The sequence below is a fragment of the Lonchura striata genome, chromosome Z (assembly GCF_046129695.1).
Source record: "Lonchura striata isolate bLonStr1 chromosome Z, bLonStr1.mat, whole genome shotgun sequence".
Taxonomy (NCBI): domain Eukaryota; kingdom Metazoa; phylum Chordata; class Aves; order Passeriformes; family Estrildidae; genus Lonchura; species Lonchura striata.
Window position 1 is genome coordinate 26,047,803 of NC_134642.1, and position 15,404 is coordinate 26,063,206.

The following is a 15,404-nucleotide window of genomic DNA, read 5'->3' on the forward strand; positions in this document are numbered from 1 at the left end:
CTGAAATTTACAGAAATGGATATATAATGAAATAGCTATTGCACAAAAATGATTTGCTGCAGAAATCAATTTAACTATTCTTAGTCTTAAAATATTATAAGACATATTCTATGTCTTAAAATAATTTTACTGTGCAATCTGAGACTCTCATTAGGAAGCATGCATCTATTGCTAACATTTGGAAGAAAACTAGGAAATGTATGTACATGACAATCTATTTACAAGCTAAATTCTTTTACCAGTAACTTCAGGTTTGCTGCTAAAGGATTTGTTCATCTTACTTGGTTGTTACCCAGCTCAAACTACTGATTTGGGGTATAATAAATATATGAAATGTGTTAACTAGTTTGTCTATACCTATGTGTTTGCAGCTATGCACTTACCCATGCATATGAAGTATCAGTCTCTAACATGACTACTTGACTCCTGTTGTTGAGAGATTTTCTTCTGCATCAATAAGCAGTAGCAGTTCTGAGATTCCAACATTCAAAATGTCAAAAACTTTCTTATTTCTTCCCTTCTCACCTTTTGTGAAACAACACGACATTACTGAAACATATTAAGATTTGTTACCTAATTCCGACTGGAAAAGCCCTGCCACATGCCCTCGGTTTGATTTCAACTACAAAGCCAGAAGAATCATAAGGGCCACCACTGAAAACTCTAAACTATAGAGGACTAAGAGAAAAGACTGTGAAGAGCTCAAAACATTCTTTCTACACTAAAACAAATCACTGCCATCTACTCTTGAAATAGATTCAAAACATTTTTTCATTAATTTGTAAATATTTGCACATAGCATGTTTCACTTGATTGCTTGTGAGAACAACACAGAGAACAGTGCCAAAAACTCATTTGATATCTATTCTTACTCTCTCTTCAAGGTCTGTTAGCATATTGCAGAGCAGGGTAAGATTGATTGAAAGAGAGTAGCTATTTCTTTTTGTTTAGGTTTTTTGGGTTTTTTTTCCCTTCACTAGTAATAGTGAAATTTGATTATTTCTCTGAAAGTTTGTCAAGGAATGGAAGTTAAGTGCTTGCTTCTCTTCCTTTCAAAAATAAATACTGGTAAGGGCTTTTAGTCTTCTGGGACCCCTTTCTTCACAATTATAACTTTGTAGCTATGGCTTAGTTTTTATCTGCTTGTGCTTTAGGAGCAGTAGTCAGGAGGAAGCACAGAAGGCCCGATCAATTGCAAACATCTGAGTTATGCAGGTGTTACCTAACCTGTATCTCCCCTAGAAAATGTTGAGCACTTATCCATTCATCTCTATTATCAATGATTTTATACAAATTACTGTGGTTACCTTATGCATAATTTGATGTAAATATTTTTCCTACATTGTCTGACACTCATTTTCCTTGTCCAAATAATACAATTGTTTTGCCTTCCTCTTATTGCCACTTTTGTAGACTGACTTTCTGTAACTATGGATAAAATGCTCTAGCTACATCTCCTTTGGAAATATGTGGCTATCTTGTTAATAAATAAGCAAAAATTCCATGTAACAGTTCCTAATAATATATGTTTCAACCACAAAATGCTCTGTGTCATTTTATAGTTATGAGACAATTCCATGGGAATTATATCTCTAAGCTTTAGCTTTAGCTTAGAGATATAAACATTATATATATAAGCTCTCCAGTCTTACACTACACTCAATTTAATTAACAGAAAATGCAGTATATTTTCTTTGTACCTGAGGCCTTGACAATGGATTTCTTCTGCTTCCCTGCATGTTCCTGTTCACCAAATAAGTTGTGGATGTTCCACATCCCTGGAAGGCCGCATTGGATGGGGCTTTGAGCAACCTGATCTAGTGAGTGACATTCAGATTATGGCAGGTAGTTTGGAACAAGATGGGCTTTGGGGTACCTTCCAACTCAAGCCATTCCATGACTCTATGTATGCAAAAGTACATCTATGACAATTGCTGCCTGTGAATATTTTCCTCTTCAGTGTGGCAACACAGAAGGAAAACTAAATAATCAGCTGACTCAAATGAGCTTCAGGACTTTTTTTTTTCCTGGTTTTATACAAAATAAGGTTCTTACCTGTTTAATACATCTCCTATATAAAGGTAACATTCAGAAGTTTGGTGTATCAAGATGACTTTTCACCAGGTCCAGTTGAAAAGAAGGCTGAAGACATTTAATTACTAAAGAAAAAACATCATGCTTAACTCTAAACCACAGAGGCTCATTTGCTCAGTGTATTAAAAAATAAAAAAAGTAAAAAAAAACCCAAAAAAAAACCAACGTGGTGACATGGGCTCCCCCTCGTGGTTTTTGTTATGAAAGATTTTAATTTTCCACACAAACCCCTTAAATTTGTAAGGACTAGTAACATACAGGCAAGGGAATGTTCTGAAAGAAAATGTGTTCCGTGTAATAACATTTTTCTAAATCATCTGTAAATGATCAAAATCAAAGAGTTCTTGATTCATCATTTTCAGAATGGATAATTAATTAAGCATACTGCCAGATCATGCGGCTAGACATCTGCATCCTGTTAAAGGCAACCAAAGTTAATTCTGCTTATGGTTTCATTTGCTGGAGTGATAATGAGTTTCTGAAAACACATGCCCAAGATTTATTACAGGTTCTGCATTGCCCTTTCTCTTGCATTAATGTGGAGGTTTGTCAATACCACTTCCCAACTCTGGGCTTCTTGAATGTTCTTCAAAAAACAAGATAGTTTCATTAGCCTTTAACTTGCTGTGTTATCTTTTTTTTTAACTCAATCTCCTTACATTTATAATACTGTGTATCATGAACAGTCTCTGTTTGCTGTAAAAAAAGTTGCAGATAAGACAAAAATTGGCCACTGGTTAGCCTCATGAATCGAAGTTAATTGTTCTTTGTACCACCTCTAAAACCAAGACAAAAATTATGTACCTTAACAGCAGTGCTGCTGAGTTTAAATTTAGTCTCCATTTTAATCTGAAAACTTAACCAACAGGTCCTTAGATGACTTAGGTTAAGTATCCAGTAATTTAAAAAGATCAATAGTTCTGATGTAGGTTTTTGCCTACAATTGCAAAATCTGTGCCACTGATTTCTCTAGCATGACAGTTCAGATTTTTTACAGTCTGACTGCAAAATAAAATTATTTTAGTTATCCAAACTTTATTTCACTCTACTTAAAAAAGAATGTTTTCTGATGTGCCAAAACTAGCATTACAAGATACTAATATTAGCAAGTAATGCCTCTTCTATTCAAATTCGGGATTAAATGTGCAGATTTCTTCATATCCTTATTTACAGGATGTCACAATATGCATTATTTAAAAAAAAATTAAACAAAACAACCACCACCCACACACAAAAACAAACAAACAAACAAGATAAAGCCACCAAAAAACAAATAAAAATTGAAGTTTGATAGCTTAATATCTCGAGGTAAGACCAGACAAAAAATTCCTTCTTTAATATCTTTGTTTGTAATAGATAAAAATTAAACCTGAGGATTTGAGTAGACTTCAAATTATTTATTATACAACACATTTATGCAATAAGCAGTAAATCATAATATTTATTAATAGTATAGAAGGTAATTGAAAAGCAAAGGTTTTACCAAACAGTAAATAGATCTAGTTTAATCTCAATAGAATAAAAATTATTTAATTACTACATTGGAAACTAGTGGTTGCTTAAAATTCAGTTATTGTCACACACATGTATTTGTTATGGAAATACAGAATACAGTTCCCACAAGTAATATGCTGTTCAAAAGGACTACATTTTCCATTTCAAAAAGCTGTAAGAAAAAATACTGGAAAGAACAATTTTCAGAGAAAACTGGGCTTTGAGATCTTTAGTTAAAATTTGAAGTTATGACAAATGCTGTGCTTGAGAGAACTCCTTAATTCTGATAGTCTGCCTAAATAACAGAGAACTGCATTTAGAAACAACAATAAGGAAAAATAAAACAAAACAAAACAAAAATAATTTCATTTATGTTAAAATGAAAAAAATAGATGGTAATCAAATGCAATTATAACATGTTGGAAAATGATTAGAGAACCTAAAGATTTCTGAAGTAAAATATAGTCAGATGTAAGGACAGCAAGATAAATATGTTTCCTATAAATTAGCAACAAAGGAAATAATGCCAATGATATAATCCCACTTCCAGAAAGTGGTGGAAAACTTTAATACTGCATGAAAGGAAGACCTGTGAGCCCTCTGGACAAGTCAAACCAGCAGATTCCCAATGGAAGCCACCAGTTGCCTGGGCTGCATTAGGAAAGTATCACCAACAGATTGAGTGATGTGATCCTTCCTCTCTAGTCAGCACTGGTGAGACACGCCTAGAAAGGTGGGTCCATCTCTGGGCTCCCCAGCACAGGACAGACCTGGACACATGGGACCAACACCAGCAAACAGCTATGAAGAAGACTGATATTCCATGATTAGAAAACTTATGCATCTGTCGCAGAAAGAAAGGCTGAGATAGCAGGGAGAAGGGAAGGTTTAGTGTGCATAACTACCTGACTGTAAGTTATAGTGAAGACAGTCAAACTTCTCTTGGTGGTATCTGATGGCAGGACAAAAGGCAATGGGCACAAAATGAAATGCAAGAATTTACATTTAAATAGATGAAAAACTTTTTGATACTAAGGACTATTGAACAGTAGAACATGCTGCCCATGTAGGCTGTGGATTCTCCCTGGTGAGTCTCCATGCTTGGAGATATTCAACACCCTACTGGAGATAACACTAAGAAACCTGGCCTAGCTGGCTGTCTTTGAGCTGGTGTATTGGACTAATTGGTGTATTAGACCTCCCTCCTACATCAGCTAATTTGTGATTCTGTGAAATAAAGAAGTCCAAAACTATTGATAGGCTATGCCAATTATCAAATCAGTTTCTAAGAACTCTCTTCTCTCTTCATTTAAAGTCTAGTCTCAATAAGTATAGCTCAAAGTCTTTTAAAAATCCACCTGTTTAGTTGAAGTCTTGCTAAGACAGGATTGATGATCAGCAGCAGCAAAAGCAACCTGTCTTACCTCAAATATCCAAGTGTTTCCAGCAGGATGTTAATCATTATGGTAAATTTTCAGATATTATCCCTTGTGCAAAGTCCTTGTGAACATATCTACAGCAGGAAATGCAATGCCATACTAGGGAAGGAGCTGATCTAGTTATTAATGAACTGGAACACCACATTGCCATGCAATAATATTAGCTTATGTATCAAAAAGCTGTCTAATTGTATCAGCACAATGCTACATCCAGGCTAATTAGCTCTGCCAATCAAGCTAATTAGCACAGAGCAGAGCCATGCTGAATACTAATTCTAGCTTCTGAACTACTAATCAAAACACTTCTAGACAGTGAACCCCAAACAAAAGGTATCATTTGAGTATATTCAGCAGTTAAAAATTCTGTAATTCTATCTATTGTATCAGTATGTGTAAAACTTTTAGAAAAACCTTTCTCTTGCTTTTCAAAACACATATTTTTAGTACATTTGAAGTTATTGCAAAAGACAATTCAAAGATTTTAAAAATGTGCTTTGCTGAATACTTGTTACTCTGCAACATTATTAGGTCCTATAGCAGATTCCTGTAAGTTTATTTCTCTTAGAAGGTGGACCTATAGAAAGATATGGATTTCAGAGATGAATTTTTTTTCTTGACACAGTGTGTTCACAAAGCTCTGTTTCCCTTACAAGTGGCATAAAAACACAGTCACTCTTCTGGTTTTATACTACCACTTTCTTTGAAGGGTTACCCCTACTCTTCATCTTAATTTAAAAAAAAAATTGGTTTCTGGTTTTTGGTGCATTTTTGTATTTGTTTCTAAACGCTCTGATAAAGTTTTGACTACCTGGTGCTTACTCAAAATTGAAGGTGCATTATCAATTTCATGTAAGATGTCAGGCTTACATAAAGAACAGCTCAGCCTTGGTCATGCTCTGTTTATTTCACAGAAAAGGATCATCTTGTTCATGTGGATCATGTTTACTTCATCCCCCTCCAAATAAGTAATTTCTTTGATGTCAGCTAATTAGTTCTGCACTGTTTGAGCCTGTTTAACAACATTTGAGTATCTGGGCTAACACAGGAAGCATAATAAAACCTTTCAAGAAAACTCATCTAAAGTACACTTCTCAGGTCATACTTGAGAGCGGATTTCACATTCCACATTTACATTTTGAAGTACCTCATCAACATGGTCATGATATGAGAATGGTTTCCATTTAGGCAGAGCCCTTCTGGACTTGATAAAACTTTTCTTAATCTTGGTCTTGAAAGGATCTTAATACCCAAGATTTTACTGTATTTCTTTCCAGCTGTGACTCTTTACTTCTAGCTGCTCATTTGTGAAAGTGGTTTAGCCTTAACTCCAGCTGACTTTAAACAAAATAACCAAGATAAAATCTGAGCAGAAACATGAGTTATTTCTGGCATGTATCTTAATAAAGTAACAAAACACTTGTAATACATACTCAAATGCTAATACTTGTTATTAAAAATGTTAGTTTGACTGTTACTGTTGAACCTTAAAGGTTCAACATTTTCCAAATTGCTGAAACTTACTTAACAGAAGGGCCCTCTGGAAAGTTCAGTCCTCTTCTGTTTGCAGCACATTGTATACTAGCGTCCATAGCAACCCCATGAGTCTGATCCAGGGCATACTTACCACTCCAAGCAGAGGGTGAGGCAAGGCACTAAGAATTGCCACCTCAGTTACCTCCCTTTCTCTGTTTTAAATATTGTTACTTGGCTGATGATCCCACATCAGGAAGTACTCTATATAAATACCTGAAATACATTTTGAATTAGCTGCTTAATATCAAGAGCGCTAGACAGCAAGGAAAAAAAGGGAAAGCAAAACTCCTAGATCAATAAAGGATTAAATGGTTGCACTTTACTAAGCTCAGTGCATAAGAAAAATCCAAATCTAGGACATGAAAAATAAGTCATACTTTACTTGTGAAAGGGAAAATCTAACTGAGACTGCTTAGCAGCCATAATTTGTGACAAAGTAGAGGGCAAGGAGGCTTTGCTGCAAAAAAAGGTTAGGGTGGCTGGGAGCAGGAATGCCAGGGGCAGAAGGTCTCCCTGACATGGATTAGTTTTCTTTGGTGATGGGATAAGAAACAAGTCTCAGTAATGTCTTGTGGACTTTTCTAGAGCTGGAGAATGCAGGGTAAGCCTTGAGGCAGCAGAGCTGGGCTGAGGAAGGGACCCAAGGCAAGGCTCAGGTGCCCCAAACAATTACTCAAGAAATTGGTGCTGTTGATGGTTCAAGTGCCTATGAGGGATCTTCCTGTGAAGCATCTTTGCAGACTCCATGTAGAACAATGGATTGCAGTGAAACTTTGCCCCATACATCATTCATTCAATTTTTCTATTTTTAGCACCAACATGTTGAATTCTCCTTGAAGGGTGCCATAGAAATTCCCTAAAAGTTGCCAAAACTATCTTAAGGAACATGCAGTGGATTCAGGTGATAAGACTGCTCTGCTTATACACATCAAACTTTATGCTACATCCAACTAGAGCACTACAGGATAATACCTGTTACACTACTTCATATGGCTTTTCATATTCTCATTATTGCATAGATATTCAATATGACAGCAACCTGAATTTGCACTTTCATTTGAAAACATCCTAGAAAACAGTAGCTGCCATTTATGAGTTGCTCATTTCACCTCTTCTAAGGATCTACAGCTCAGGATTTCAGGTTGTCACAAAAGTATATTAAGACACTGTTATCATGTGTTCCCATTTTTTCACTGTCCTTTGCTTCAAATGTCATTAAGTTGATCTAGAACAAATCTAAAATAGTTTGCTTACTTGTCCAAAACATACCAGATGCATGTCAAGTGGTATATAGGACAAAAACAATAACAAACTTAATTCACAGAATGTCTAGAATCTGCTGTTTCTCAAAATATGTATTATATTACTTTAAATGAATCCCCTTAGTGTCTTTTTTTGTGTGCCAAAACTCATTCTAGCATTTGACAACAAAACTTCAATGGATTAAAAGTAGCTACCTTCATTAATTTAAATTGCAGTTCCAAAAAGTAATTACAAAACAAGTTCCATGTTAAATGACTTGACAAACCTTAGGCATTTCAATTAATTGATTTAATCTCTTTATTCTCATTCTGGGATGTAGATCAGTTCAAACTATATGTACAAATGACCCTGTTGTATGTAGTATATTGACAAGCTGGGGCTTTTTTTGGAGATTATGATAAAATCCCCCAGACTTTATTCATCTTCAGAAACTACTGGTACTCAAGACTGAGCCCAGAACACCTCTTTGCTCTATGGAATTTGTAACTCAAATATTTATTTCTTTTAAAATCATTGCCTCTATGACAGTTACAAACATGTTTGTATACATACATCCATGCTTTGTATTAATGTAAAACTTAATTAAAAATCTGTAACTTTTGCTAGGGCCCATTTTCACCTGTTTCCTCAACAAGATACAGGATACAATATACTTGTTATATGCAATATACAATATACATGATACTTGTTTAGCTGAGCTAAACAAGCCACATATTTTAAACAGTCAAATACAGTTTATTCACTCATGTAATACCATTTCCTAAAGAGAACTGCTGATTACATGAGATTGCCCTATGCTCAGTCTCCAAATCCTAGCTTGAGAATCGCTCCCTAAAATTACATCTGCCATTCCTACAGACTAGTAGTAATTATATCTAAAGAACTGGCTGGAAACAGAAATTAAGAGTATGAGCTAAACATTAGAAGTAGAAAAACACTGGATTTTCAGCAACATAAACACTGAAGAGCAGGAACTGTGTAGAAAGATGCCTCCCACTCCATTTTTGTTTCATGGTGGAGTATTTTAGAACCAGCTGAGAGGCTGCCAATGAACCCAAAACAGCTGTCTGCACTTATGACTACAGTGCAGATAAACAATGTAATAATTTCTAGTACAGCCTGATTAAATAATATATTTGTTTACTTATAAAATAACCTTGAAAAGCTAATATAGATATGTAGCTTTTCCTAAAGTAACCTAGTCTTAAATATAAAATATATGCTAATAACACTAGAGGCTAGAATAACCTAAAGCAGCTGATCACAGGAGAAGCCAAAGATCTTCACACCTTAGTTTACTCAAAATACTAGCTCTGCCATCCTGCCATTCTTTCTGTTCCAGCAACTGGAATTCTTGTATAAATTTTTCTCTCAATACCACCTTGATGCAGATTTTGTACAGTTGTCTTTGTATAGGCTCCACCTTTTTATTTCCCTACTCTTAATTATGCTAATTAAGATACTGGCATGATTAAAGGGGAAAGTAGCTACAGCAATCGAACATATGAATACAGGAATTTATGAAAGTTTTAAAAACATATATATAAAGTACGTGGTTGTGTTGACAAAGTGGACTGAACATGATTTTGTGTCAGCATGAAATGTTAAAGCAGGCTATCGCTTGTAATTCCTTCAGCTCAGAAAAAAAATAGTTTCACTTTCTAGAGGCTTCCTATCCAGCTAAAGAAGATCCACATTACCTTCATATATTCTAACTCTATGTATCATAAGTAGCAGAGTACTGATAGCATATGGAAATGTAGATACAGAAGTATCCGCTGTCAATCATAACAGTATACCTTAATCAGTCCTGGAAAATGAGTACATAACCTGTTTTTGGAAGTACTGCATAACTACCCTCACCAAGCAAAAACTGACAGCTTTTCTTATACAGCTGAACATGTACAGCTGAAAAGACATTGCTGAATTTTGAAGTTTTTGAAGTTTTTAAAGTTTTGGTTCATGACATGCAACAACCAAAGTGGACTAAAGCACAAGAGCCAAGTAAAAAATCCCTCTGACTTTCATTTTTCCATGCTTGCGTGATGGGTGTCATTTACCTATATGTGTGTTAGCTACAGCTGATAGCCTGTAACCAGACAAAATCCTGCACAGAGGCCTCTTGCTTCCTCTGTCACGGTGTGGTACCCGGGGTGGGCCAGGCCTTGCCCCCGCCCGCGGGATGCTGCATCCGGCTGCCGCTGCTGGGGCTGCTGCTGCCGCCTCGCCAAAGGAACAGCACGCTTCATTGCCGGAACATTTGTTCAGCACTACTGAAATGCAACCCCTGACGTTTGTTTGTGCAAGGTGTATTTGCTCAGGAATTCACTGTGAGAACGTGACATAAGCCGTGACAGAGCTACCCTACAGCAGGTGACCTAGAGGTTTGTTTGCTTCTTTAGTCACAGCCTTGAGTTTCTTCTTTTTTTAGAAACCACCTAACTTATTAACTATTCAGGTCGTCCAGTGCATGCAGAATTCTTTTGCTTTGTTTCTGTTACCCTTTGGTCTTTGGATAAAATGTTGCTGATATTTTTACTTTATGATATTTTGACTTACATTCTTAAGAACAATTAAATAAATGTTCTTTGCCAATGGAAAACATTTTACTTTCTTTTTTTTTCTTCAATAATTTAACTGAACTGAAACAACTTGGGTTCACTGAGCAATCCTAGTATAGGAGAAATTTGTGGCAAAGATCTGAATGCAGATGTCCCTGATCACAAACATGCAATTCCCCTACATATACATCTAAGTGCATCTAAGTGGTCAGAGCCTCACTGAAGGAGGAGAGCAGAAAGCCTTTTTCATCACAGAAAAGTTTCCCAAGTAACATCTGTCATAAGTATTATAAGGATTAGATCCAACAGGATGGCATGTATTTATGTGTACTTCTTTAGCAATAAAAGTATTTCTTTCATTCTTTCACACTTATGAATACATCTAGTTGAATAACAGCTGCTTGGTTAAGGAAAAAAAAGTCTTCAAAGGCTCAGTAAAAGCAGTTATCCTATGCAAAATATCAACAGACTTTTGCAGGGACAGTATTACCTTGCATTTTACATAGGACACATAATTTAAAATATATATCTCAATACTACCAAAACAATCCTGGTCTATCTGACTGGAACTCCAGCTGGTTGTGTGTTGTCAGAAAACTGGAGAAATGGGTAAATAGGAATTTCATTAAGCTCAGCAAAGGGAAGGAAAAGAAGCTTGATAGAAAAAGACTTAGAGATTCTGTGGGCAATTGAATATGAGTCATCAGTACACCTTTGCTGCAGAGATGGCCAATAACCACCTAGGCTGCATTAGAAGTGTTACCAACAGATTGAGTGAGGTGATCATTTCTCTCTACTCAGCAGTGCTGAGACACACCTGGAAAAGTGGGTCTATCTTTGGGTTCCCCAGTATAAGGGAAACATGGTCATACTGGACTGGCTCCAGGAAATGGCCACAAAGGACAATGAGTGGAGTCTCTGTCCTTGGAGATACCCAGTACCAGCTGAAGATTGGCCTTGAGAAATCTGCTCTAGCTGCCCCGTTTCTGAGCAGGAACAGTGCATGAGGAATCTCCAGCTGTTTCCTCTGCTTCAGTGACTCTGTTGTGGAGCCTTCCCATTCTGTGGAGGCTGTAATCTGATTTTAAGACTCCTCCCATGAGACACCTGATAAAACCCCACAGCCCTGGGTCTCCTCCCTCTCTTGGCTCGTGGCTCTGGGCTCTCTGGCCTCTGCTCTGGCTCCCAGGCCACTGCCCCTGTGCTACCCCCAGCACGAGGGGAATGAAATGGATCCCCTGCAAAACACCAGAGACTTGTCTGGTCTGTTTTCCCTGCTGCTGGTAGAGGCCTCCCTGGACCATGATCATCACTGTAGCTAAACACTGCCACACTCTGTGATTCCACAATAGCCAGGGCCTATTTACTCTCCCAGTTTTTCACAAAGTGCTCTGATTTTACCCTTTATTAAGGCTTATCTCATCAATATGAACACCAAAATGCGTAGTTGAAATAATCTCATTATAAATGGGATGACATTACTTTGTGTGTTTAAACCTATAAGCAAAGCACAACCCCTTGTGAACTCTCCTCAGGAGGAGTAGAATGTGGGCAGTAGAAGAATACCTTACCAAAAGTATGGAGAATAAAAATGTATGAATGCCAAAAGAATGATGAAAACAAGCTTATATATGACATGTAGAAATAATATATTTTTTAATTAGTGATCTGAGTTATATTTTAAAGGTGAGTACCATGCATTTGGTTTTCAGAGTTCAATCTTTCAGTAAATTTGTGTACCACACAGCAGAGCTAATTGGAAATAATGAAAGGTTAATAATCAACATGGATCCACAGAGTCCAGATTCTTTTTGGCAGGAAAGAAATATAATGTGATTACCACCAAATTCTGGGACACAACACTAATCTCGTTTTGTATTAGCCATGTTTTTCTAGGCATGTGTAAAATCCAGTTCCACTTTCTAAGCTGATAAGAAGACAATTCTATGCTTCCTTTTCTCTAGTTCATATTATCTATTTGGAAATGGGATGGAAGATACTACAATATGACATTTAATGAAACTGATTCAGAGAAGTGAAACAGGAAGAAATAAAGGGAGGAATATTGAGCAAGTCCAATACAACTCTTCCCCTTTCATTGAAAAGCCACGATGTATTTCTGTTGTTAATTAGTATATACCAAAAAAATTTAAATCTATTTTCATCTCTTCATGTGGGTCAATAAGGAGTGGTGCACTTGGGTCACAACCCGATGCAGCGCTACAGGCTGAAGGAGGAGTGGGTCAGGAGCTGTTTGGCAGAAAGGGACCTGGGTGTGGTGGTTGAAGGTGACTCAGTATGAGTCAACAGTGTGCCCAGGTGGCCAAGAAGCCCTATGGCATCCTGGCCAGCATGATTAAGGAAGTGATTATCCCTTTGTACTCAGTACTGGTGAAGCCATACCTTGAATCCTGATCACTTCTGGGCCTCTTACTTCAAAAGGGCCTTTGAGATGCTCTAGCATGTCCAGAGAAGGGCAAAGCCTAGAAAATGTGTTTTGTAAGGAATGGCTGAGGCATCTAGGTTTGTTCAGTCTGCAGGGAGGAGGCTCAGGGAGGATCTCATTGCTCTCCACAACTCCTTGAAAGGAGGCTGTAGTGAGGTGGGGGCCAATCTCCTGTACTGTGCCAGTGAGAGGACCAGAAGAAATGGCCTTAAGATGAGACAGGGGAGATTCAGAGGGTTTTTTTCACTTTGTGGGTCAAGAACTAGAATAGGTTGCCCAGGGAGGTGGTGGAACATCCCTGGAGGAGTTCAAGAGAAATCTGAATCTATCACTGAATGATGTGGCTTAGTGGTTAAAGGGTTGCAGGGTAGATGTTTGAACTGGATGACCTTGTGGGTCTCTTCCATAATGATTCTATTATTAAATTTACTTCATGTGTAAAGGCTCATCTGATCCATGTGAAACAATGTCCTCTACTTAAGAATTCAAGCTTTCTAATTCCAATATCTATTGCCTGTCTTAAATATTCCTTTCTCTACTAAAGAAAAAAACAAACAAACAAACAAACAAACAAACAAAAAAAAAACAAAAAACAAACAAACAAACAAAAAAACACAACAACAAAAAAAGAAGCTATGAAATTCTGAAGACTTTGAATAAAAAATTACTACACAGACATTATGGAAGTTTAGACAATATTAACAATACAGGATTTATCTTGTCTTATTTATGGATGTGCTTAAATGAGATAGAAATATTGATTAAAGAAATTTATTCATTTTATTCTGCCACCTTGCTGAAGAGTGTATTAAAACAAAGCTCTGACAACAGTACGTTGATTTATCTGATCTAAATCATTCACCGGACACTCCATAAGGCAAGATTTCAAAAACAGAAAAATATTAAAGCTAAAGATAAGGATTAAGAACACTGCATTTTTAAAAATCAGAATTAAAGTCCTTGGTAGAATAGTCCTTAAAGATAAGAAATATCTTATAATAAATGTAAGTTTAAAAAGTAAGTAAACCTTGATTTCAGCTGTCCATTTAGGTAAATTGACTGTGCAACTGGATTTTTTTGGGTGCATCCTTGAACCATTCACTTTTGTTCCAAGGATTATCTGTTTCAGAAACCTTCCTATCTATACTATGTGACAACACTTAATGTTACCAAACATTTATTTAATGCAAATCATGATGAATGATGTTTTTAATAAGGAAAAAGCAAAACTTCTCCTCCACTGTAAGATAACTACTATTTTAGCAATTTCATAATTTTTCATTACATTGTGCTGCATTAAAACCAGCTTTTGATCTCATGTGGGCACCCAAGAACAGCTTTACTTCAGATGACTTGTGTGCAACCTGGCTATAGAAGTGCTAACATTAGAATTACACAGCTACTTTTATGTGTTGTTGGATAGCACTTTTCTAATACAGAAATTCATTGTGTTGGAATAGATCAATCTAGTAATTTTTTTTTTGTTGTTTTTTTTTTTTTTGAGTAATACCTTTTCAGTACAATGCAATTGTCACTACTACTACATTAAAAACAGCAACAAAGCGTATTTATGACATAATTAATAATAGCTGTATAAAAATTCATTACTTGTATCTAACAGTCATTACAGAATCCCACAGAATCACAGAATGAACCAGGCTGCAAAAGTCCTTTGAGGTGATCAAGTCCAACCTGTGACCAATCATGTCATCATCAGCTAAAACACGGCGCTGAATGCCCATCTTCAGGAGGTTTGATCTGTTTACTGTTCAGTCATGGCAATGACTGTAGATTTGATTCTGTCACCAGTAAAGGAAATTCTTTAATGGAGACAAAGTAGACCCTCAAGACTGAGAGCTCAGAGGATGCCAAATGAACACATAAGAACTGTATTCCTTTATTGCAGTTAGACTATATGCCTAACATGAAATAAGAGAGAAGATTGAGATTTTTTTCTATTGCAATATTCAAGCAATTAGAAATGGGTATATACACAACTGTATTGTCTCCACTGCCTTTTTAAAAGTTACCAAACTTTGAAGTATTCATAGCAAGTAAGACATCTCATTGAAACTTTACTTTACTGTCTGAAACATCTGGAACAATTTTTATTTATTTACTTTTAATCTGGATAAATAGGCTTTGGTTGTATGAATGCATGAATATTAAAAACTAGCTTTGATAGGCTACAGAGCAACAAGCCTTTTACACAGTATCCTATTGCTACATATTGCAATATGTATGTATATATTATATCCTATAAATATTATTATATTATATAAATACATTGTATTTGCTATACATTGCAAATGAAACCACAACTATCTTGACAATTATGTTTAAATGAGATACAATAATACACAATATTTCAGCTTATATCAAACTGTATGTTTTACACTGGTCAAACAGAATTACACTGTTTGATTTGCAAATCAAATCAGTAATTTAAATGGTACAACAGAAACAAAACAATGAAACTATTTCCATAAACAATGTCTTGGAGTATAAAGACAGTATAGGGTATTAAATAAAATTGATATTTAGTCACTAAATCAGCAGTGGAACTTAATAAAA